Below are 24,807 nucleotides of genomic sequence, written 5' to 3'. Positions count from 1 at the left end.
TTGTCTACTATATACAGGCCAGGTGTAGTGTTGTATTGTCTACTATATACAGGTCAGGTGTAGTGTTAACTATTGTCTACTATATACAGGCCAGGTGTAGTGTTAAAGCGTTGTCAACTATATACAGGTCAGGTGTAGTGTTATATTGTCTACTATATACAGGTCAGGTGTAGTGTTATATTGTCTGCTATATACAGGCCAGGTGTAGTGTTGTATTGTCTACTATATACAGGCCAGGTGTAGTGTTGCATTGTCTAATATACAGGCCAGGTGTAGCGTTGTATTGTCTACTATATACAGGCCAGGTGTAGTGTTATATTGTCTACTATATACAGGCCAGGTGTAGTGTTATATTGTCTACTATATACAGGTCAGGTGTAGTGTTGTATTGTCTACTATATACAGGCCAGGTGTAGTGTTGTATTGTCTACTATATACAGGCCAGGTGTAGTGTTATATTGTCTACTATACAGGCCAGGTGTAGTGTTATATTGTCTACTATATACAGGCCAGGTGTAGTGTTATATTGTCTACTATATACAGGCCAGGTGTATGTTATATTGTCTACTATATACAGGTCAGGTGTAGTGTTATATTGTCTACTATATACAGGCCAGGTGTAGTGTTATATTGTCTACTATATACAGGCCAGGTGTAGTGTTGTATTGTCTACTATATACAGGTCAGGTGTCTACTATATACAGGCCAGGTGTAGTGTTGTATTGTCTACTATATACAGGTCAGGTGTAGTGTTATATTGTCTACTATATACAGGCCAGGTGTAGTGTTATATTGTCTACTATATACAGGCCAGGTGTCTACTATATACAGGTGTAGTGTTGTATTGTCTACTATATACAGGTCAGGTGTAGTGTTGTATTGTCTACTATATACAGGCCAGGTGTAGTGTTGTATTGTCTACTATATACAGGCCAGGTGTAGTGTTATATTGTCTACTATATACAGGCCAGGTGTAGTGTTATATTGTCTACTATATACAGGCCAGGTGTAGTGTTATATTGTCTACTATATACAGGCCAGGTGTTGTTGCGTCTACTATGTCTCAGGTCAGGTGTAGTGTTGTATTGTCTACTATATACAGGTCAGGTGTAGTGTTGTATTGTCTACTATATACAGGCCAGGTGTAGTGTTATATTGTCTACTATATACAGGCCAGGTGTAGTGTTATATAGTCTACTATATACAGGCCAGGTGTAGTGTTATATTGTCTACTATATACAGGCCAGGTGTAGTTATATGTCTACTATATTACAGGCCAGGTGTAGTGTTATATTGTCTACTATATACAGGTCAGGTGTAGTGTTATATTGTCTACTATATACAGGCCAGGTGTTGTTATATTGTCTACTATATAACAGGCCAGGTGTAGTGTTGTATTGTCTACTATATACAGGTCAGGTGTAGTGTGTTGTATTTAATTGACACGTTCTTATCCCTTGCTAGCTAGCTAACTACTGCTAACTGCTGCTAACTACTGCTAACTTAGCTGCATTTCCCCACCGCTTGCGTCGTGTGCCACCAGCGTTGCAAAATAAATGTACACATACATGTTATTCAATCATTTAATCAAACTGCTTGGACGTCAACTAGCGTCTGCGTAGCGTCAACTAGCATCTGCGTAGCGGAATAGCGTCTGCGTAGCGTCACCTGCGTCTGCTAGCTCAGCCAGCGTCAACTCCCGTCTGCGTAGCGTCAGTTGGCGTCTGCGTAGCATCAACTAGCATCTGCATAGCGTCAGTTCTCGTCTGCTTGGTGTCAACTAGCGTCTGCGTTTGCGTCAACTAGCGTCTGCTCCGTCAACTCGTCTGCGCAGCGTCACATAAGCGTCAACTGGCGTCTGCGTAGCGTCAACTAGCGTCTGCGTAGTGCCAACAGCGTCCGTGTAGCGTCAACAGCACCTGCACACGTCAACTAGCGTCTGCGTAGCGTCAACTAAGCGTCTGCGTAGCGTCAACTAGCGTCTGCGTAGCATCAACTAGCGTCTGCGTAGCCAGGCACTAATAGAACTTGTTCTATTTTTGACGCTGCGCTCACAAGTCCCGCCTCTCCCATCTCCTCATTGGTTTTTTAGCAGCATATACCATCTGGTGATTGAAAGATGAACCTGAGTTTCACTCCAGTCAGTTGGTGGTGGTAATGCACCTTAAAGTTGGTTGCCAACCACCATATAAAGTCAGAAGAAGAAGAAGACGGAAGGAGGAGAGATTCTGGCTAGACACAAACTCACACCCTTTTATCTGTGGATTAATAGTCAGAGTAGAGGACCTTGTACATTTCAGGTAAAATAACAACTCAATGTCTATATCCCAGGACAAATTAGCAACAACAAGCTAGCTAGCTAAATTGCCAATGAATGTTTCATGCGTCTCGACCTGTCTCCAAATGAATGTAGTTGGTTCAGAGTGTGTTTTTGATATTTCAACCTGCGTGTCCTGGCCACGTCTGGTGTGGATAGACAAAACAAAAACATGCACCTTAGCGCACGTGCGCGCCCGGTCTCGTCAGCATGTTACAGTCACGTCCAACTGTGCAGCCAGATTAACAGCAACAGTAGCTGCATTTGTTTCAAGCTGTTTTCTAGTGACATTTATTTGTATACATCCAAACAACGAGCTAATGAGGCGAGAATTCACCTGGCATAGAACATGTGCTCTCTCATCAGGACACTGTTGTTCAGAGGAGCTAGCTAACAACACCGCTAACACGATCACTTCAAATTGAAAGAGCTGCATTTCTACTATGGCCGTAACCCTGTAAAACAACTTCACAGCACCTACCTGGTGTAAAAAACATCATCTTGAGGTGGACTTCAGTGTGATGTCTGCATAGTGTTGTATTTAGCCAGGCGGAATAACCTGTGTGTACCTGAGTTTGCTCTTTAGGGCCGACACCTCCCTGCTGAGGGCGTCGTTGGCCTCGGAGGCTTCGTCCAGTTCTCTCTGGAACTTCCTGCGTCCCACAACAAGACTCCTCCTCCGCCTCCTCCAGCTGGCGCTTCAGCTGCTTCACACGCGTTAGCCTTCTCCGCCTAGTCACACACACACACACACACACACACACACACACACACACACACACACACACACACACACACACACACACACACACACACACACACACACACAAACACACAACACGAGGAAGGAAGCCAAAAAGCAAACTCAAAAATATGTTTTAAAAATTTAAATGTGTGTGAACCTGTACAGCCTTGCTTGTATTTGCTCTGCAACTGTTTCCTGTCTTCAGGCTCCATCTGGATGGTGGAACAGATCCTTCAGTTTCTTCTCTTTCAAATCAAAAACTGAAAAGCGTTGCTTGGACCCTTTACACAGTGCAGCAAACTAGAACGTTGGTCTGTCTCTCTCTGGACACAAATGACACATATGATAAATACACACACAATCACACACAAATGCACATAGTCTCAGAGGTCCGTTAAAAGCTGTCAGACATCTGGACACACACAGGCACACACTGTTGTGACTTGGACACAACCTTACAGCCCAAGGAGCACTGTCTCTCTCTGGACATGGAACACAACTAACAACACAGCTAGAACCTTACAGCTGTCTCTCTCTGGACACACACAACAACAAACTAGAACCTTACAGCTGTCTCTCTCTGGACACACACAACAAACTAGAACCTAACAGCTGTCTCTCTCTGGACACACAACAACAAACTAGAACCTTACAGCTGTCTCTCTCTGGACACACACAACAAACTAGAACCTTACACCACCCCACTGTCAAACAGAACCTTACAGCTGTCTCTCTCTGGACACACACAACAAACTAGAACCTTGACAGCTGTCTCTCTCTGGACACACACAACAAAAACTAGAACCTTACAGCTGTCTCTCTCTGGACACACAATGGTTCAACAAAAACAGAACCTTACAGCTGTCTCTCTCTGGACACACACAACAAACTAGAACCTGTTCACAGCTGTCTCTCTGGACACACACAACAAACTAGAACCTTACAGCTGTCTCTCTCTGGACTCTCGATGTGCAAAACTGATAGAGACATACCCCAACCTACACACAACAACAAACTAGAACCTAACAGCTGTCTCTCTCTGGACACACACAACAAACTAGAACCTTACAGCTGTCTCTCTCTGGACACACACAACAAACTAGAACCTTACAGCTGTCTCTCTCTGGACACACAACAACAAACTAGAACCTTACAGCTGTCTCTCTCTGGACACACACAACAACAAACTAGAACCTTACAGCTGTCTCTCTCTGGACACACACAACAACAAACTAGAACCTTACAGCTGTCTCTCTCTGGACACACACAACAAACTAGAACCTTACAGCTGTCTCTCTCTGGACACACACAACAAACTAGAACCTAACAGCTGTCTCTCTCTGGACACACACAACAAACTAGAACCTTACAGCTGTCTCTCTCTGGACACACACAACAAACTAGAACCTAACAGCTGTCTCTCTCTGGACACACACAACAACAAACTAGAACCTTACAGCTGTCTCTCTCTGGACACACACAACAAACTAGAACCTTACAGCTGTCTCTCTCTGGACACACACAACAAACTAGAACCTTACAGCTGTCTCTCTCTGGACACACACAACAAACTAGAACCTTACAGCTGTCTCTCTCTGGACACACACAACAAACTAGAACCTTACAGCTGTCTCTCTCTGGACACACACAACAACAAACTAGAACCTTACAGCTGTCTCTCTCTGGACACACACAACAAACTAGAACCTTACAGCTGTCTCTCTCTGGACACACACAACAAACTAGAACCTTACAGCTGTCTCTCTCTGGACACACACAACAAACTAGAACCTAACAGCTGTCTCTCTCTGGACACACACAACAACAAACTAGAACCTTACAGCTGTCTCTCTCTGGACACACACAACAAACTAGAACCTTACAGCTGTCTCTCTCTGGACACACACAACAAACTAGAACCTTACAGCTGATATATATTTTACACACAACAAAAACTAACCTTTCTTTAGGACACACACAACCCAGTACCTTGAGCTGTCCTCTACCACCAATCTAGAACCTTGTCAGAAAGGTACCAATGCATCCAACTGTACCTGATACAGCTGTCTCTCTCTGGACACACACATCTATAGAACCTTACAGCATTCCATCAGGACACACCATTAGTACCTGGCCCAGTTTATTAGGTACACCCATCTAGTACCAGGTCCAGTTTATTGGATACACCCATCTAGTACCTTATTTATTAGGTACACCCATCTAGTACCTGGACACACACATTAGGTACACTATCTAGTACAGGTGTTTATTAGGTACACCCAAACTAGTACCTAACAGTTTATTAGGTACACCCATCTAGTACCTGGTCCAGTTTATTAGGTACACCCATCAGTACCAGGTCCAGTTTATTAGGTACACCATCTAGTACCTGGTCCAGTTTATTAGATACACCATCTAGTACCTGGCCCAGTTTATTAGGTACACCCATCTAGTACCAGGTCCAGTTTATTAGGTACACCCATCTAGTACCAGGTCTTTATTGGTACACCATCTAGTACCAGGTCCAGTTTATTAGAACCTACACCATCTAGTACCTGGCCCAGTTTATTAGGTACAGCCATCTAGTACCAGGTCAGTTTATTAGGTACACCCATCTAGTACCAGGTCCAGTTTATGTCCTCTACCTGGTCCAGTTTATTAGGTACAATCTAGTACCAGGTCCAGTTTATTAGGTACACCCATCTAGTACCTGGTCCAGTTTATTAGGTACATCCATCTAGTACCAGGTCCAGTTTATTAGGTTTACACCCATCTAGTACCTGGACAGTTTATTAGGTACACCCATCTAGTACCTGGCTGGTTTATTAGGTACATCCATCTAGTACCTGGTCCAGTTTATTAGGTACATCCATCTAGTACCAGGTCCAGTTTATTAGGTACACCATCTAGTACCTGGTCAGTTTATTAGGTACACCATCTAGTACCAGGTCCAGTTTATTAGGTACACCCATCTAGTACCCTGGACTTTATTAGGTACACCCATCTGGGTACCAGGTCCAGTTTATTAGGGACTAGTACCCGGACAGTTTATTAGGTACACTGATCTAGTACAGGGGACTGATCTGACCTTCCTTTGGTCCAGAACACTTGAATTCTTGGTCGGGGCATTCTACAAGTTGTCGAAAACTTTTCTGCAGATTGGGACAACACTGGTACAAAGGGATATCATACTGGGAACAGTCTGGTTCCATCTGGGGACTGGTCTGGGGACTGCAAATACTATTCTGGTTGGGGACTGAGGTCTGGGGACTGACCTGGGGACTGGTCTGGGGACTGATCTGGGGACTGGTCTGGGGACTGACCTGGGGACTGACCTGGGGACTGATCTGGGGACTGATCTGGGGACTGGTCTGGGGATTCATCTGGGGACTGGTCTGGGGACTGGTCTGGGGACTGACTGGGGACTGGTCTGGGGACTGATCTGGGGACTGGTCTGGGGACTGATCTGGGGACTGACCTGGGGACTGACCTGACCTGGGACTGGTCTGGGGACTTCATCTGGGGACTGGTCTGGGGACTGGTCTGGGGACTGATCTGGGGACTGGTCTGGGGACTGATCTGGGGACTGGTCTGGGGACTGGTCTGGGGACTGGTCTGGGGATTCATCTGGGGACCGGTCTGGGGACTGACCTGGGGACTGATCTGGCCACTCAAGTAAACTGAACTCGCTGTCATTTTCCAGGCGATGTTTTCCCACTTCTCTATTGTAGTGGATCACGTGTCCACAGGAGCCGCTTCTTCCTGTTTGTAGCAGATGGGAGGGGAACCCGGTGCGGTCGTCTGCTGCAACAGCCCATCCGTGACAGAGATCGATGAGATGTGCATTCGCGAGATGCCGTTCTGCACACCACTGTTGTACAGCGCCGTTATTTGCCTGTTTGTGTCCCGTCTGTTGGATTGCACGATTGTTGCCGTTCTCCTTCGACCCCTCCACCTCGCTCGAAGTCGCTTAGGTCACTGGTTTTACCCATTCTAAAGTTCAATCGAACAGTAACTGAATGCCTTGATGCCTGTCTGCCTCTTTTATATAGCAAGCCACGGCCACGCGGCCTTCTGTAGGAAGGATACGTTTTTGGTGTACCTAATAAACTGTCCAGAGAGTGTATATTTACCTACCTTGCCTGTTGCATTGAGATCAAGTTCTTTATGTAGTTCATCATGACCATGTGAGTAAGAACTACATTTCCCATCATCCTCTCCTGACCCCACCTGTTCTCCAGCCAGAGCTGTTCCTGTCTCCTCCTCTCCTCCTCCCCCTCTCCTGTCCTTACCTGTTCTCCAGCCCTCTCCTTCCTCTCCTCCCCCTCTCCTGTCCTTACCTGTTCTCCAGCTCCAGCTGCTCCTCCAGCTGGTGTAGTTTCAGCCTCAGGGCGGCGATGGAGGATTTGAACTTTGACCTTCCCTGACCCTCCATCTCCTGTAGCTTGACCTTCAGATCCTTGTTCTGCCTCTCGAGCTGCTGTCTGGCGCCCTCACTGCTCTGGGAGGAACTACGCTCAGCCTGCAGCTCACTGCTCAACTGATCCACCTAGGGGAAGGGATAGAGACGCACACATCATCACTTTAGAGAGGGGGTCATGGGAGGAAGAGGTTAAGACCAGGGGGAAGAGACAGGAGATTCCTTCTGGTCTGACAGTAAAGGGAAGAGGTAGGGAGACAGTAAAGGGAAGAGGTAGGGAGACAGTAAAGGGAGACAGTAAAGGGAAGAGGTATGGAGACAGTAAAGGGAGACAGTAAAGGGAAGAGGTAGGGAGACAGTAAAGGGAAGAGGTAGGGAGACAGTAAAGGGAAGAGGTAGGGAGACAGTAAAGGGAAGAGGTAGGGAGACAGTAAAGGAAGACAGTAAAGGGAAGAGGTATGGAGACAGTAAAGGGAGACAGTAAAGGGAAGAGGTATAGAGACAGTAAAGGGAGACAGTAAAGGGAAGAGGTATGGAGACAGTAAAGGGAGACAGTAAAGGGAAGTATGGAGACAGTAAAGGGAAGACAGTAAAGGGAAGATGTAGGGAGACAGTAAAGGGAGACAGTAAAGGGAAGAGGTATGGAGACAGTAAAGGGAGACAGTAAAGGGAAGAGGTCGGGAGACAGTAAAGGGAAGAGGTATGGAGACAGTAAAGGAAGAGGTATGGAGACAGTACAGGGAAGAGGTAGGGAGACAGTAAAGGGAAGACAGTAAAGGGAAGAGGTAGGGAGACAGTAAAGGGAAGAGGTAGGGAGACAGTAAAGGGAAGAGGTAGGGAGACAGTAAAGGGAAGAGGTATGGAGACAGTAAAGGAGAGTAAAGGGAAGAGAGTATGGAGACAGTAAAGGGAAGATGTAGGGAGACAGTAAAGGGAAGAGGTATGGAGACAGTAAAGGGAAGAAAGGTAGGGAGACAGTAAAGGGAAGAGGTATGGAGACAGTAAAGGGAAGAGGTAGGGAGACAGTAAAGGGAAGAGGTAGGGAAGTCACTCGTCTCTTGGTCTGCTCCTCCTCCTTCACACTACCTAGTGCATACTCCCCTCCCCGTAAGACCCTACCTAAAGCACACAGTCCCACCTACACACTACCTAGTGTATACTCCCTCCTCTCCTACCTGTTGCTGTGTCTTCCGGAGGCGGTCGTGGAGGTTCTCCATGTTGGCCTGCTCCTCCTCAGCTCTTCCTCTAGCTGGCTGATCTTAGCCTCAGACGAAGCTTCTCATCGGACATCATAGACCTGAGAAGAGGAGGAGAGATGAAGAGGAGAGGAGGAGGATGGAGGATAGGAGGAGGAGGAGAAGAAGAGAGGAGGAGCAGATGAGCAGAGACTTACAGTATAAATGTCAATAGTCTGCACTGAATTGAATGGGAGAAACTAATGAGTTAAAGGTAAGGCTTAGGTTTAAGTGTTAAGAATAATGCCATTTAGGGTTAAGACGCTTTTATAAGCGACTTACAGTCATGTGTGCATACATTCTACGTATGGGTGGTCCCGGAATCGAACCCACTACCCTGGCGTTACAAGCGCCATGTATCTATGCAACTGTTAAGTTTGGGAGACAGGGAAGTGGTTTAAGGGTTAAGTTTGGGTTAACAGTAAAGGGTTAAAGGAAAGTTTATCAGGTTATCCATGGCTTAAGTTTAAGGGAACCACAGTTAAAGGGAAGAGGTTGGAGACAGTAAAGGGAAGAGTTTAAAGGGAACATTAAGACAGTTTGGAGACAGTAAAGGGAAAGAGGTTAGGTTTAAGGAAGTTTTGGTTAAGATTAAAGTTAAAGGTTTAAGGGTATAAATTTGGGTTAAAGTTTAAGATTAGGGAACGTTTAGGTTTAAGGGTTACAAAAGTAAGACAGTCGGTTTTTGTTAAAGTTTAAGGACTTAAGGAGTTACAGTTAAAACGCTAAGTTTGGAACACAGTTAAGATCGACATTAGGGGAAGAGGTAGGGAGACAGTAAAGGGAGAGAGGTTTGGAGTAACAAAGGGTTAAGTTTTGGTCTGTTTCCCCTTCACACTACCTAGTGCATTAAGTGTAAACCCTACCTAAAGCAAGGTTTTTATGTTTACTCCCCTCCTCTTTACCTGGGGTTAATGCTTGGGTCGTGGAGGTTCTCCATGTTTAGCTCCTCCTCCAGCATTTCCTCTGGTGGCTGATCTTAGTTAGGGTTAAGTTTGGGTTAAGGAGTGAGAGGTTAATTTAGTTTAGGTATGGTTAAGTTTGGGTTTGGGAGTTTTAAGGAGTTTTAGCGTTAAGGGTTAAGTTTGGGTTAGAATTGAATGGGAGAAACTAAATTTAAAGGTTAAGTTTTAAAGTTTAAGGGTTAAGTTTGGGTTAAGGGTTAAGTTTAGGCATTAGGGTTAAGGTTAGTTTTTAGGGTAAGGGTTAAGTTTGGGTTAAGGGTTAGGTTTAAGGGTTAAGTTTGGGTTAAGGGTTAGGTTAGGCATTAGGGTTAAGGTTAGTTTTAGGGTATGGTTAAGTTTGGGTTAAGGGTTAGGTTTAAGGGTTAAGTTTGGGTTAAGGGTTAGGTTTAGGTTTAAGGGTTAAGTTTGGGTTAAAGGTTTAAGGGTTAAGTTTGGATTAAGGGTTAAGTTTGGGTTAAGGGTTAGGTTAATGTTTAAGAGTTAAGTTTGGATTAAGGGTTAGGTTTAAGGGTTAAGTTGGGTTAAGGGTTAGGTTTAAGGGTTAAGCTTGGGTCAAGGGTTAAGTTTAGGTTTAAGGGTTAAGTTTGGGTTAAGGGTTAAGGTTAGTTTTAGGGTATGGTTAGGTTTAAGGGTTAAGTTTGGGTTTAGGTTTAGGTTTAAGGGTTAAGTTTGGGTTAAGGGTTAAGGTTAGTTTTAGGGTAGGGTTAAGTTTGGGATAAGGGCTAGGTTTAAGGGTTTAGTTTGGGTTAAGGTTAGGTTTCGGCATAAGGGTTAAGGTTAGTTTTAGGGTAGGGTTAGGTTTGGGTTAAGGTTTAGGTTAGTTTTAGGGTAGGGTTAGGTTTGGGTTAAGGGTTAAGGTTAGTTTTAGGGTATGGTTAGGTTTGGGTTAAGGGTTAGGTTAGGTTTGGGTTAAGGGTTAGGGTTAAGGTTTAGTTTTAGGGTATGGTTAGGTTTGGGTTAAGGGTTAGGTTAGGGTTTAGGGTTAGGGTTAGGTTTGGGTTAGGGTTTTAGGTTTTTAGGGTATGGTTAGGTTTGGGTTAAGGGTTAGGTTTAAAGGTTAGGTTAGGGTTATGGGTTAAGTTTAGGTTAAGGGTTAGGGTTAGTTTTAGGGTATGGTTAGGTTTAGGTTAAGGGTTAAGGTTAGTTTTAGGGTATGGTTAGGTTTGGGTTCAGGGTTAGGTTAGTTTTAGGGTATGGTTAGGTTTGGGTTAAGGGTTAGGTTAGGTTTTTAGGGTATAGGTTAGGTTTTGGGTTAAGGGTTAAGGTTAGTTTAGGGTATGGTTAGGTTTGGGTTAAGGGTTAGGTTAGTTTTAGGGTAGGAGGTTTGGGTTAAGGGTTAAGGTTAGTTTTAGGGTAGGTTAGGTTTGGGTTAAGGGTTAGGGTTAGGTTTTTAGGGTTATGGTTAAGGGTTAGGGTTAAGGTTTAGGTTAGTTTTAGGGTATGGTTAGGTTTGGGTTAAGGTTAGTTAAAGGTTAGGTTTGGGTTAAGGGTTAAGGTTAGTTTTAGGGTAGGTTAGGTTTGGGTTAAGGGTTAAGGGTTAGGTTTGGGTTAAGGGTTAGGGTTAGGGTTAGGTTTAGGTTAGTTTAGGGTATGGTTAGGTTTGGGTTAAGGGTTAGGTTAGGGTTTAAGGGTTAAGGGTTCAGGGTTAGGTTTGGGTTAAGGGTTAGGTTAGTTTTAGGGTAGGGTTAGGTTAAGGGTTAGGGGTTTGGTTTGGGTTAAGGGTTAAGGTTAGGTTTGGGTTCAGGGTTAAGGGTTAGGTTTGGGTTAAGGGTTAAGGGTTAGGTTTAGGTTTTTAGGGGGGTTAAGGGGTAAGGGTTAAAGGTTAGGTTTTAGGGTTAAGGGTTAAGGGGTAAGGGTTAAAGTTAGTTTAGGTTAAGGGTTAGGGTAAGGGTTAAAGGTTAGGTTCGTTTTAGGGTTAAGTGAGGTTTGGTTAGGTTAAGGTTAGGGTTAAGGGTTAGTTTTAGGGTTAAGGGGTTAGGGTTAGGTTAGGTTCGTTTTAGGGTAGGTTAAGTTTGAGTTAAGGGTTAAGGTTAGGTTTGGGTTAAGGGTAAGGGTTAGGTTTGGTTAAGGTTAAGGGTAAGGGTTAGGTTAGGTTTGGGTTAAGGGTTAAAGGGTAAGGGTTAGGTTAGGTTTAGGTTAAGGGGTTAAGGGTTAAGGGTTAAGGGGGTAAGGGTTAGGTGTTACAGTACTGAGGATGTTGTCACATGTCCAGATGTTCTACATCAATACAGATGAAGGAAAAGAGATGAGGCCTGTGTCCCATATTACATCCTATTCCCTTTATAGTGCACTACTTTAGACCACGGACAAATGGCCTATAGGTTGGCATTTGGGACACAGTCTAGGGACCTTTTAAAAGTAGCCTACACACTCACTTTCCAGAGTTGCTGGCCAGATCCTCAGACATCTCATCTCTCTCTGTCTCGGCCTGTTTACGAGCCCTCTCTGCCGCAGCCAAGTCCTACAGGGGACAAATAGTGAAGAGATGGAGGGGGGGAGAGAGAGGGGGCATGTTAGGAGACAAGAACAGGAGAGAGGCAGAGTGAAGGTTCTAGTGATGTGTGTATCACAAGGCAATATTCTCCCATGTTAACATGGGAGGACAAAGAGACAGAGGACAGAGGAGGGGAAAGGGAGGGAAGAGAGAAGGGCGAAGAAGGGGAGAGAGAGAGAGAATTAGGAGGGGAGGGGCAGAGACAGAGGGGGAGGACAAAGAGAGAGACAGGGAGAGAGAGGGAGAGAGGGGGAGGGGGAGACAGAGAAGACTGTACCTCCTGTAGCTGCATGAAGCTGGCCTCCAGGGTCTTGGCTCTCCTCTCTGACTCCTGGCTGAGGACAGTACCTCCTTCTGGGCTGCACGGGAATCCTCCACCTCCCTCTGGAGCTCCTTCATCTGGGCCTGAGTAGGAGGGAGGAGGAGAGGAGAGGAGGAGTGGGGAGGAGGAGGAGCGGGGAGGAGGAGAAGGGAAGGAGAGGAGAAGGAATAGGAGCCGGAGAAGGAGGAAATGGAAGTCATTAGTGGAGAAATGCTAAACGGACCCAGGATCAGAGTCTACAGACAACTTCCCCCTACATCCAGGATCAGAGTCCACAGACAACTTCCCCCTACAGCCAGGATCAGAGTCTACAGACAACTTCCCCCTACATCCAGGATCAGAGTCTACAGACAACTCCCCCCTACAGCCAGGAACAGAGTCTAGAGACAACTTCCCCCTACAGCCAGGATCAGAGTCTACAGACAACTTCCCCCTACAGCCAGGATCAGAGTCCACAGACAACTTCCCCCTACAGCCAGGATCAGAGTCTACAGACAACTTCCTCCTACATCCAGGATCAGAGTCTACAGACAACTTCCCCCTACATCCAGGATCAGAGTCTACAGACAACTTCCCCCTACAGCCAGGATCAGAGTCTACAGACAACTTCCCCCTCATCCAGGATCAGAGTCTACAGACAACTTCCCCCTACATCCAGGATCAGAGTCCACAGACAACTTCCCCCTACAGCCAGGATCAGACAACTTCCCCCTACACAGACAACTTCCCCTACAGCCAGGATCAGAGTCTACAGACAACTTCCCCCTACAGCCAGGATCAGAGTCTACAGACAACTTCCCCCTACAGCCAGGATCAGAGTCTACAGACAACTTCCCCCTACAGCCAGGATCAGAGTCTACAGACAACTTCCCCCTACAGCCAGGATCAGAGTCTACAGACAACTTCCCCCTACAGCCAGGATCAGAGTCTACAGACAACTTCCCCCTACAGCCAGGATCAGAGTCTACAGACAACTTCCCCCTACAGCCAGGATCAGAGTCCACAGACAACTTCCCCCTACAGCCAGGATCAGAGTCTACAGACAACTTCCCCTACAGCCAGGATCAGAGTCTACAGACAACTTCCCCCTACAGCCAGGATCAGAGTCTACAGACAACTTCCCCCTCAGACAGACCAGGATCAGAGTCTACAGACAACTTCCCCCTACAGCCAGGATCAGAGTCTACAGACAACTTCCCCCTACAGCCAGGATCAGAGTCTACAGACAACTTCCCCCTACAGCCAGGATCAGAGTCTACAGACAACTTCCCCCTACAGCCAGGATCAGAGTCTACAGACAACTTCCCCCTACATCCAGGATCAGAGTCTACAGACAACTTCCCCCTACATCCAGGATCAGAGTCTACAGACAACTTCCCCCTACATCCAGGATCAGAGTCTACAGACAACTTCCCCCTACATCCAGGATCAGAGTCTACAGACAACTTCCCCCTACATCCAGGATCAGAGTCTACAGACAACTTCCCCCTACATCCAGGATCAGAGTCTACAGACAACTTCCCCCTACATCCAGGATCAGAGTCCACAGACAACTTCCCCCTACAGCCAGGATCAGAGTCTACAGACAACTTCCCCCTACAGCCAGGATCAGAGTCTACAGACAACTTCCCCCTACAGCCAGGATCAGAGTCTACAGACAACTTCCCCCTACAGCCAGGATCAGAGTCTACAGACAACTTCCCCCTACAGCCAGGATCAGAGTCTACAGACAACTTCCCCCTACATCCAGGATCAGAGTCTGTTCCCCTGTGGTGTGGATCAGAGTCTTGCAGACAACTTCCCCCTACAGCCAGGATCAGAGTCTACAGACAACTTCCCCTACCTGGATCAGAGTCCAGACATTCACCTCTCCCAGGATTCCAGACAACTTCCCCCTCCCAGGATCAGAGTCTACAGACAACTTCCCCCCAGCCAGGATCGCTGACCTCCTCTACAGCCAGGATCAGAGTCTACAGACAACTCCCCCATCCAGGATCAGAGTCTACACCTGGAGGAGAGGGAGGAGACAACTTCCTCCTACAGCCAGGTTCAGAGTCTACAGACAACTTCCCCCTACAGCCAGGATCAGAGTCTACAGACAACTTCCCCTACAGCCAGGATCAGAGTCTACAGACAACTTCCCCTACAGCCAGGATCAGAGTCTACAGACAACTTCCCCTACATCCAGGATCAGAGTCTACAGACAACTTCCCCTACATCCAGGATCAGAGTCTCAACTTCCCCTACAGCCAGGATTCCCAGACAACTTCCCCCTACATCCAGGATCAGAGTCTACAGACAACTTCCCCTACATCCAGGATCAGAGTCTACAGACAACTTCCCCCTACATCCAGGATCAGAGTCTACAGACAACTTCCCCCATCCAGGATAGAGTCTACAGACAACTTCCCCTACATCCAGGATCAGAGTCTACAGACAACTTCCCCCTACATCCAGGATAAGAGTCCACAGACAACTTCCCTACATCCAGGATCAGAGTCCACAGACAACTTCCCCCTACATCCAGGATCAGAGTCTACAGACAACTTCCCCCTACAGCCAGGATCAGAGTCTACAGACAACTTCCCCCTACATCCAGGATCTCAGTGTTGTTCCTCTGTGGTGTGTGACTGACCTGTATCTTGCGCAGCTGTTTGACGGCCTCGTCACGCCCCCTACTGGTGGCTTCCACCTGGTCCTCCAGATCATTCACCTCTCCTTCCAGCTTCTTCCTCCCTGCTGTCGCCCCCGCACGCTGCCTCCTCTCCTCCTCCAGCTCACCCTCCAGCTCACGCACCTGGAGGAGGAGAGGGAGGGAGAGGGAGGGAGGGGAGAAGGGAGGAGGGAGGGAGGGAGGGAGAGGAGGGGAGAGAGGGGGGGGGGAGGGGAGAGAGGGAGGGGGGAGGGAGGAGGAGGGAGGAAGAGGCAGAGAGGTTAGAGGGCTGTCTCCTCCTCCCCCCATGCTGCTCCTCCCTCCTCCTCTCACGCCCCAGGAGAGAATGAGGGAGATTAGACCCCCTCCTCTCCTCCTCACTCCCCTGAGGGAGATCCCTGTCCTCCTCTCCTTCACCTGGTCCTACCTGTTTCCTCCCCCTGTCTCCTCCTCCCCTCCCCTGTCTCCTACCTGTTTCAGTAATTGTCTCCTCCTCCCCTCCCCTGTCTCCTCCTCCCTCCTCTCCTCCTCCCTGTCTCCTCCTCTCCCTCCTCCTCCCCTCCTACCTGTTTCCTTCCTCCCTGTCTCCTCCTCCCCCCCTGTCTCCTCCTCCTGTCCTCCCCTGTCTCCTCCTCCCCTCCCCTGTCTCCTCCTCCCCTCCCCGTCTCCTACCTGTTTCAGTAGTTGTCTCCTCCTCCCTCCCCTGTCTCCTCCTCTCCCCTCCCCCTGTCCTCCCATCTCCTCCTTCCCTGTCTCCTTCCCCTGTCTCCTCCTCCCTCCCCTGTCTCCTCCTCCCCTCCCCGTCTCCTACCTGTTTCAGTGTTGTCTCCTCCTCCCCTCCCCTGTCTCCTCCTCCCTCCCCCCATCTCCTCCTCCCCTCCCCGTCTCCTACCTGTTTCAGTAGTTGTCTCCTCCTCCCCTCCCCTGTCTCCTCCTCCCCTCCCCTGTCTCCTCCTCCCTCCCCTGTCCCCTCCCCTCCCCCTGTCTCCTACCTGTTTCAGTAGTTGTCTCCTCCTCCCTCCCCCTGTCTCCTCCTCCCCTCCCCCCCTCCTCCTCCCCTCCCCTGTCTCCTCCTCCCCTCCCCTGTCTCCTCCTCCCCTCCCCGTCTCCTGTTTCTCCTCCTCTCCTCCCCCCTCCCTCCTCTCCTCCCCTCCCCCCCTGTCTCCTCCTCCCCTCCCCTGTCTCCTCCTCCCCTCCCCTGTCTCCTACCTGTTTCTCCCCTGTCTCCTCCTCCCTCCCCTGTCTCCTCCTCCCCTCCCCCTGTCTCCTCCTCCCCTCCCTGTCTCCTACCTGTTTCAGTAGTTGTCTCCTCCTCTCCTCCCCTGTCTCCTCCTCCCCTCCCCTGTCTCCTCCTCCCCTCCCCTGTCTCCTCCTCCCCTCCCCCTGTCTCCTCCTCCCCTCCCCTGTCTCCTCCTCCCCTCCCCTGTCTCCTCCTCCCCTCCCCCTGTCTCCTCCTCCCCTCCCTGTCTCCCTGTTTCCTGTTGTCTCCTCCTCCTCCCTCCTCCCCTCCCCTCCCCTGTCTCCTCCTCCCCTCCCTACCTGTTTCTCTCTCCTCCCCTCCCCTGTCTCCTCCTCCCCCCCCCTGTCGCCCCCTCCCCTCCCCTGTCTCCTCCTCCCCTCCCCTGTCTCCTCCTCCCCTCCCCCTGTCTCCTCCTCCCCTCCCTGTCTCCTACCTGTTTCAGTAGTTGTTTCCTCCTCTCCTCCCCCTGTTCGTCTCGTCCCTGCAGGTCTCTGTCATGCTGTGTCTTCATGGCCTGCGTGTTGACCTCCAGACGTAGCTTAGCATCCTCCGCGACCTGTAGCTCGTCCTCCAGCTCCTCTATCTGGGTCCGCATCTCATCCAGCACCGCCTCCAGACCTCGCTTGGTCTTCTCCAACTCATGGACCTGACCAACCCACAACACAATCAGTCACAATGAACCTGACAACAGGGGCACGAGAGAGAGAGACAAAGAAAGAGAGAGCTCGATGGAGAAAGAGAGGGAGAGAAAGAGAGGGAGAGAAAAGAGAAAGAGAGAGAGAGAGAGAAAAGAGAGAGAGAAGGAGATAGTGAAAGAGAGGGAGAGAAAGGAGAGAAGAGAAAGAGAGGTGAAAGAGAGGAGAGAAAGGAGAGGGAGAGAAAGAGAGGGAGAGAAAGAGAGGGAGAGAAAGAGAGGGAGAGAAAGAGAGGGAGTGAAAGAGAGGGAGAGAAAGGGAGAGAGTGAAAGAGAGGGAGAGAAAGAGAGGGAGAGAAAGAGAGAGAGAGAAAAAGAGGGAGAGAAAGAGAGGGAGAGAAAGAGAGAGAGAGAAAAGAGGGAGAGAAAGAGAGAGAGTGAAAGAGAGGGAGAGAAAGGGAGAGAGTGAAAGAGAGGGAGAGAAAGAGAGGGAGAGAAAGAGGAGAGAGAGAGAGAGAAAGAGAGGGAGAGAAAGAGGGAGAGAAAGGGAGAGAGTGAAAGGGAGAGAAAAAAGAGGGGAGAGAGAGAGGAGAGAGAAAGAGGGAGAGAAAAAAGGGAGAGAAAGAGGAGAGAAGAGAGAGAAAAGAGGGAGAGAAAGGAGAGAGAAAAGAGAGGGAGAGAAAGGGAGAGAGAAAGAGAGGGAGAAAAGAGAGGGAGAGAAAAGAGGGAGAGAAAGAAAGAGGGAGAGAAAGAGATAGAAAGAAAGAGAGGGAGAGAAAGAAGAGGGGAGAGAAAGAGAGGGAGAGAAAGGAGATAGAGAAAGAGAGGAGAGAAAGGGAGATAGTGAAAAGGGAGAAAGAGGGAGAAAGAGAAAGAGAGAGAGAGGAGGGAGAGTGAAAGAGAGAGAAAGGGAGAGAAAGAGAAAGGAGAGAGAAAGAGAGAGAGAGAAGAGAGAGGGAGAGAGAAAGAGAGGAAGAGGAGAGAAAGAGAGGAGAGAAAGGAAGAGAAAGAGAGGGAGAGAAAGAGAGAGAGAGAGAAAGAGAGGGAGAGAAAGAGAGGAGAGAAAGTGAGGGAGAGAAAGAGAGGGAGAGAAAGGGAGATAGAAAGAGAGGAGAGAAAGGGAGAGAGTGAAAGAGAGAGAGGAGAGAAAGAGAGAGAGTGAAAGAGAGGGAGAGAAAGAGAGGGAGAGAAAGGGAGATAGTGAAAGAGAGGGAGAGAAAGGGAGAGAGTGAAAGAGAGGGAGAGAAAGAGAGAGAAAGAGAGGGAGAGAAAGAGAGGGAGAGAAAGGGAGAGAGTGAAAGAGAGGGAGAGAAAGAGAGGGAGAGAAAGAGAGGGAGAGAAAGGGAGATAGTGAAAGAGAGGGAGAGAAAGGGAGAGAGTGAAAGGGAGATAGTGAAAGAGAGAGTGAAAGAGAGAGAGAAAGAGAGAGAGTGAGAGGGAGAGAAGGGAGATAGTGAAAGAGAGGGAGAGAAAAGGGAGATAGTGAAAGAGAGAGAGAAAAGAGAGAGGGAGTGTGAAAGGGAGAGTGAAGAAAGAGAGGGAGAGAAAGGAGATAGTGAAAGGAGAGAGAGAAAGAAAAGAGGGAGAGAGTGAAAGAGAGAGAGAGAGAGAGAGAAGAGAGAGAAGAGAGGAAAGAGAGAGAAAGAGAGGGAGAGAGGGAGAGAGATACAAACACACTCACGTTCTTCCCGACATCGTCCTTGGAGCTGACCAGGTCCTCCATCTCTGCCCTGAGGGCCTTGTTGCTTCTCTCCTGCTCCTCCAGGGAGCCCTGCATCTCCTCCAAGGCCCTCCCCAGAGCCAGCGCCCGCGTCTCCTTCTCTCTGGCCTCCGCCTCCGCTCGGTCACGCTCCTCAGCATACTTACCGGAGATGGAACGCTCCTCTGCTAGCATCTGAGAGAGGGGAGGAGGGGGGAGGGAGGGGAGAGGGAGGGAGGAGAGGAGAGGGGGAGGAGGAGGGGAGAGGGAGGAGGGGTGGGAGGGAGGGAGGAGGAGGAGGAGGAGGGAGGGAGGGGAGGAGGGAGAGGGGGAGGGGAGGGAGGGAGGGAGGGAGGGAGGGAGGAGGGAGGGAGGGAGGGAGGGGAGGGAGGAGAGGAGGGAGGGAGGAGAGGAGAGGAGGGAGGGAGGGGGGAGGGAGGGAGGGGGGGGAGGAGAGAGGGGAGGAGGGGAGGGAGGGAGGAGGGAGGGAGAGGGAGGGAGGGAGGGGGGGAGGGAGGGAGGGAGGAGGGAGGGAGGGAGAGGGAGGGAGGGAGGGGAGGGAGGGAGGGAGGGAGGGAGGGAGGGAGGGAGGGAGGAGGAGGAGGAGGAGAGGAGGGAGGGAGGGAGGAGGGAGGGGAGAGGAGGGAGGGAGGGAGGGGAGGAGGAGGAGGGAGGGAGGAGGAGGGAGGGAGGGAGGGAGGGAGGAGGGAGGGAGGGGGAGGGAGGGGTGGGAGGGAGGGAGGAGAGGGAGGAGGGAGGGAGGAGAGGAGGGAGGAGGGGGGAGGGAGGGAGGAGGGAGGGAGGGAGGAGGAGGGGGAGAGGGGAGGGAGGAGGGGAGGAGGGGAGGGAGGGAGGGAGGAGAGGAGGGGAGGGAGGGAGGGAGGGAGGGAGGGAGGGAGGAGGAGGAGGGAGAGGAGGGAGGGAGGGGAGGAGGAGAGGAGGAGAGGAGGGAGGGAGGGAGGGAGGGAGGGAGGGGGAGGAGGGGTGGAGGGAGGGAGGGAGAGGAGGGGTGGAGGGAGGGAGGGAGGAGAGGAGGGGTGGGAGGGAGGGAGGGAGGAGGGAGGGAGGGAGGGAGGGAGGAGAGGAGAGGAGGGAGGGAGGGAGGGAGGGAGGGAGGGAGGAGGGAGGGGAGGAGGAGAGGAGGGAGGGAGGGAGGGAGGAGGGAGGGAGAGGGGAGGGAGGGGTGGAGGGAGGAGGGGGAGGGAGGGAGGAGAGGAGGGAGGAGGGGAGGGAGGGAGGGAGGAGAGGAGGGAGGGAGGAGAGAGGAGGGAGAGGGGAGGGAGGGGTGGAGGGAGGAGGAGGGAGGGAGGAGAGGAGGGGAGGGAGGGAGGAGGAGAGGGTGAGGAGGGAGGGAGGAGGGAGGAGGGAGGGAGGAGGGAGGGGAGGGGTGGGAGGGAGGGAGGAGGGAGGGAGGGAGGAGGGGTGGGGGAGGGGAGGAGGAGAGGGAGGGAGGGAGGGGTGGAGGGAGAGGAGGAGGAGGGGAGGGAGGGAGGGGAGGGAGGGAGGAGGGGAGGGAGGGGTGGAGGGAGGGGAGGAGGGAGGGGAGAGGAGGGAGGGAGGGAGGGAGGAGAGGAGGGAGGAGGGGAGAGGAGGGAGGAGAGGAGGGAGGAGAGGAGGGAGGGAGGGGAGGAGAGGTGGGAGGGAGAGGAGAGGAGAGGAGGGAGGGAGGGAGGAGAGGGGGAGGGAGGGAGGAGGGAGAGGGGGAGGAGGGGAGGGAGGGAGGGAGGAGAGGGTGGGAGGGGAGGAGGGGAGGGAGGGGAGGGAGGGAGGGAGGGAGGGGGGGAGGGAGGGAGGGGAGGGAGGGAGAGGGGAGGGGAGGGGTGGAGGGAGGGGAGGGAGGAGGGAGGGAGGAGGAGGGAGGAGGAGGGAGGGAGGGGGGAGGAGAGAGAGGGAGGGGAGGGAGGGAGGAGGGAGGGAGGGAGGGAGGGAGGGAGGGAGGGGGGAGAGAGGAGAGGAGAGGAGAGAGAGGAGAGGAGGAGGGAGGAGGGGAGGGAGGGAGGGAGGGGAGGAGGGAGGGAGAGGGAGGGGAGGAGGGAGGAGAGGAGGGAGGGTGGAGGGGAGGGAGGGAGGGAGGGAGGAGAGGAGGGAGGGAGGGAGGGAGGGAGGAGGGAGGAGAGGGGAGGGAGGGGAGGGAGGGAGGGAGGGAGGGAGGGAGGAGAGGAGGGAGAGGGGAGGGAGGGAGGGAGGAGGAGGGAGGAGAGGAGGAGAGGGGAGGGAGGGAGGGAGGGAGGAGGAGAGGAGGGAGGGAGGAGAGGAGGGAGGGGAGGGAGGGGAGGGAGGAGGGAGGGGAGGGAGGGAGGGAGGGAGGAGAGGAGGGAGGAGAGGGGGAGGAGGAGAGGAGGGAGGGAGGAGAGGGGAGGGAGGGAGGAGGAGAGGAGGGAGGGAGGAGAGGGAGGGAGGAGAGGAGGGTGAGAGGAGGGGAGGGAGGGAGGGAGAGGAGGGAGGAGGAGGGGAGGGAGGAGAGGAGGGTGGGAGGAGAGGAGGGAGGGGGGAGGGGAGGGAGGGAGGGAGGGAGGAGAGGAGGGAGGGAGGAGGGGAGGGAGGGAGAGGGGAGGGGAGGAGGAGAGGAGGGGGAGGGGAGGGAGGGAGAGGGAGGGGAGAGGAGGGAGAGGGGAGGAGAGGAGAGGAGGGAGAGGGGAGGAGGGAGGAGGGAGGGAGGGAGGAGAGGAGAGGGAGGAGGGAGGGAGGGGAGGGAGGAGAGGAGGGAGGAGAGGAGGGAGGGAGGAGGGAGGAGGAGGGAGGAGGGGAGAGGAGGGGAGGAGAGGAGAGGAGGGAGGGGAGGAGGGGAGGGAGGGAGAGGGAGGAGAGGAGGGAGGGAGGGAGGAGAGGAGGGAGGAGAGGAGGGGGGGGAGGGAGGGAGGAGGAGGAGGAGGAGGGAGGGAGAGAGGGGAGGAGAGGGAGGGAGGGAGGAGAGGAGGGAGGAGGGGTGGAGGGAGGGAGGGAGGGGGGAGGGAGGAGGTGGAGGGAGGGAGGGAGGGAGGGAGGGAGGGAGGGGAGAGGAGGGTGGAGGGAGGGAGGGAGGGGAGGGAGGGGAGGGAGGGAGGAGGGAGGAGGGAGGGAGGAGAGGAGGGAGGAGGGAGGAGAGGGAGGAGGAGGTGGAGGAGAGGAGGGGTGGAGAGGAGGGAGGGGAGGGAGGAGAGGAGGGAGGGAGGGAGGGGAGGAGAGGTGGGAGAGGAGGGGTGGGGAGGGAGGAGAGGTAGGAGGGGAGGGAGGGAGGGAGAGGAGGAGAGGGGAGGGGGAGGAGGGGTGGGAGGGAGGGAGGAGAGGAGGAGAGGGGAGGAGGGAGGGAGGGAGGGAGGGGGAGGGAGGGAGGAGAGGAGGGGAGGGAGGAGAGGAGGGGAGGGAGGAGGGAGGGAGGAGGGAGGAGGGAGGGAGGAGAGGAGGGAGGAGGGAGGAGGGAGGGAGAGAGGAGGGAGGAGGGAGGGAGAGGGAGGAGAGGTGGGAGGGAGGGAGGGGAGGGAGGGGAGGAGGGAGTGGAGGGAGGAGGAGAGGAGGGAGGGAGGGAGGGAGGAGAGGAGAGGAGGGAGGAGAGAGAGGGAGGAGGGAGGGAGGATGAGAGGAGGGAGAGGAGAGGAGGGAGGGAGGGAGGGAGGGAGGGAGGGAGGAGAGGGAGGGAGAGGGAGGGAGGGGTGGGAGGGAGGGAGGGAGGAGGGAGGGGGAGGGAGGAGGGAGGGAGGGGAGGGAGGGAGGAGAGGGAGGGGGAGGGAGGAGAGGGGTGGAGGGAGGTGGGAGGGAGGGAGGAGGAGGGAGGAGAGGAGAGGAGAGGAGAGGGGAGGGAGGGAGGAGAGGAGGGGAGGGAGGGAGGAGGGGAGGAGGGGTGGAGGGAGGGAGGGAGGAGAGGAGGGAGGGAGGGAGAGGGGGAGGGAGGGAGGAGGGGAGGGAGGGAGGGAGGGAGGGAGGGAGGAGAGGAGGGAGAGGAGGAGGGAGGGAGGGAGGGAGGAGGGAGGGAGGGAGGAGAGGATGAGGGGAGAGAGGTAGGAGGGAGGGAGGGAGGGAGGGAGGGAGGGAGGGAGGGAGGAGAGGATAGGAGGGAGGGGAGGAGAGGTGGGAGGGAGGGGAGGGAGGGGGAGGGAGGGAGGGAGGGAGGGAGGAGAGGAGGGAGAGGGGAGGAGAGGTGGGAGGGAGGGAGGGAGGGAGGGAGGGAGGGGAGGGAGGGGGGAGGGAGAGGATAGGAGGGAGGGAGGAGAGGGGTGGGAGGGAGGGAGGGAGGAGGAGGGGAGAGGAGGGAGGGAGGGGAGAGGAGGGAGGGAGGGAGGGAGGGAGGAGGAGGGAGGAGAGGGAGGAGAGGAGGGAGGGAGGTAGGAGGGAGGTGGGAGGGAGGGAGGGAGGGAGGGAAGAGAAGAGGAGGAGAGGAGAGGAGAGGAGGAGGGAGGGAGGAGAGGTGGGAGGGAGAGAGAGAGGGAGGAGAGAGGGAGGAGAGGAGAGGAGAGGAGGAGAAGGAGAGGGAGAAGAGAAGAGAAGAGGGAGGGAGGAGGAGAGGGAGGGAGGGAGGGAGAGGGGAGGAGAGGTGGGAGGGGGAGGGAGGGAGGGAGGGAGGGAGGAGAGGGGAGGGAGAGGAGGGTGGGAGGAGGAGGGAGGGAGAGGAGGAGAAGAGAGAGGTAGGGAGGGGAGGGAGGGAGGGAGGGAGGGGGGAGAGAGGAGGGAGGGAGGGAGGGAGGAGAGGGAGGGAGGGGAGGGAGAGGGAGAGGAGGAAGGAGGGAGGGAGGAGAAGAGAAGAGAAGAGAAGAGAAGAGAAGAGAAGAGAAGAGAAGAGAGGAGAGGAGAGGAGGGAGAGGAGGAGAGGAGAGGAGAGGAGAGGGGGAGGGAGGGAGGGAGGGAGGGAGGGAGGGGAGATGAGAAAATAACAGATTTTCACAGGTGGAGGCAAAGATAATAGCTGTTAAAGGTTGGCAAGACAGCACAAACAGATACGGAACCAGGCTAAGAAATGATATCTGTTGTGTGGAGGGTGTTGTGTTGATTATGATACTTGTTGTTACTGACTTCCCTTTCTTAATTGCCCCTGAGGGGATAAATTAAGTTGAAAAGAGTTGAAATGAGTTGAATTGAATTGAATTGAATTGAACTGAGTTGAATCGATTTGAGTTTAATGAAGTTGAATTGAGTTGAAATGAATTGAAATGAGTTGAATTGAGTTGAAATGAATTGAAATGAGTTGAATTGAATTGGATTGAATTGAACTGAGTTGAATCGATTTGAGTTTAATGAAGTTGAATTGAGTTGAATGGACTACTAACCTGGTCAAACTTCCTCTGTTTCTTTTCCAGGTTAGAGACCAAGGTTCTCTGGTTGTCCAGGTCCATCAGAATGTCCTCCAGTTCCTGCTGTAGTCTGATCCTGTTCTTCTCCAGTTTATCATAGGCACACACCTTCTCCCTCATACCTACAAACACACCATGGAGGAGTAACATGTATACCTATGGTTAGTTATATATATTATATATACAGTATGTCTATACAGAGGCAGGATCTTCATTTGACCAGTAATGTCGCAGCAAAATAATCCTGCAGCAACAGGATTTCAACGTTTACAGTCCATAATGTTGGGCTACGAGCTCTAGTCCCCTCCCCGTCCCCCTCTAGTCCCCTCTCGTCCCCTCTCCCCTCGTCCCCCTCTAATCCCCCCTCTAGTCCCCCACAAAAAGTGCAATGCTGTTAATGTAACCGTGTTGGTGCAGGTTTTCCAGTGAATTTATTTAAATCACGAAGATCATCTGCTCATTCCTGCCGCTGCAGGAAAATTCTCAGCAACAAATTGAGGATCAAATTAAGATCCTACATATGTTTTATTCTAAATATATATCACTGTTATATTCAGTATATTTATCATGCATGTGCACTGTCGTACCGTGAGCTGGCAGCCTCCAGGTCTCTGGCAGGCGTTTCTTCCCTCCTCCAGGATTCCACTGTTCCCTGCTGCTCATCCAGATGCTTCTTACAGTCAGACAGCTGACGAGAGAGAGGGGGGTCAAAGGTCAAACTCTTATATTCTCTTTCTGTAACACTACTGACCTCTCTCTCTCTCTCTTACTGACCTGCATGTTGAGGCTGAGGCCTGTCTCTACTGACCTGCATGTTGAGGA

The 24,807-nt window shown here is 52.3% G+C and overlaps 1 long non-coding RNA gene and 1 pseudogene across 16 annotated transcripts; both read right to left on the bottom strand.

The window, feature by feature from the left end:
- Positions 1-3,581: 3,581 nt before the first annotated feature.
- LOC127923194 (uncharacterized) lies at positions 3,582-4,996 on the bottom strand. 16 transcript variants are annotated; one of them, XR_008113642.1, is made up of 5 exons: positions 4,899-4,996; positions 4,515-4,853; positions 4,257-4,469; positions 4,085-4,168; positions 3,582-3,667 (listed from the first exon to the last, which is right to left on the bottom strand). It is a non-coding gene; the product is annotated as an uncharacterized LOC127923194 (long non-coding RNA). The 16 variants fall into 16 exon arrangements; XR_008113646.1 differs by having other exon boundaries at positions 4,302-4,469; XR_008113649.1 differs by lacking the exon at positions 4,085-4,168 and having other exon boundaries at positions 3,607-3,660; positions 4,202-4,343; positions 4,386-4,469.
- Positions 4,997-6,797: 1,801 nt separating this feature from the next.
- On the bottom strand, positions 6,798-24,673 carry LOC127923191 (myosin-11-like; annotated as a pseudogene).
- Between the last annotated feature and the right edge of the window lie 134 nt (positions 24,674-24,807).

Source organism: Oncorhynchus keta, unplaced genomic scaffold (assembly GCF_023373465.1).
Source record: "Oncorhynchus keta strain PuntledgeMale-10-30-2019 unplaced genomic scaffold, Oket_V2 Un_contig_28732_pilon_pilon, whole genome shotgun sequence".
Classification (NCBI taxonomy): domain Eukaryota; kingdom Metazoa; phylum Chordata; class Actinopteri; order Salmoniformes; family Salmonidae; genus Oncorhynchus; species Oncorhynchus keta.
This window is presented reverse-complemented; position numbering and strand designations above follow the sequence as displayed.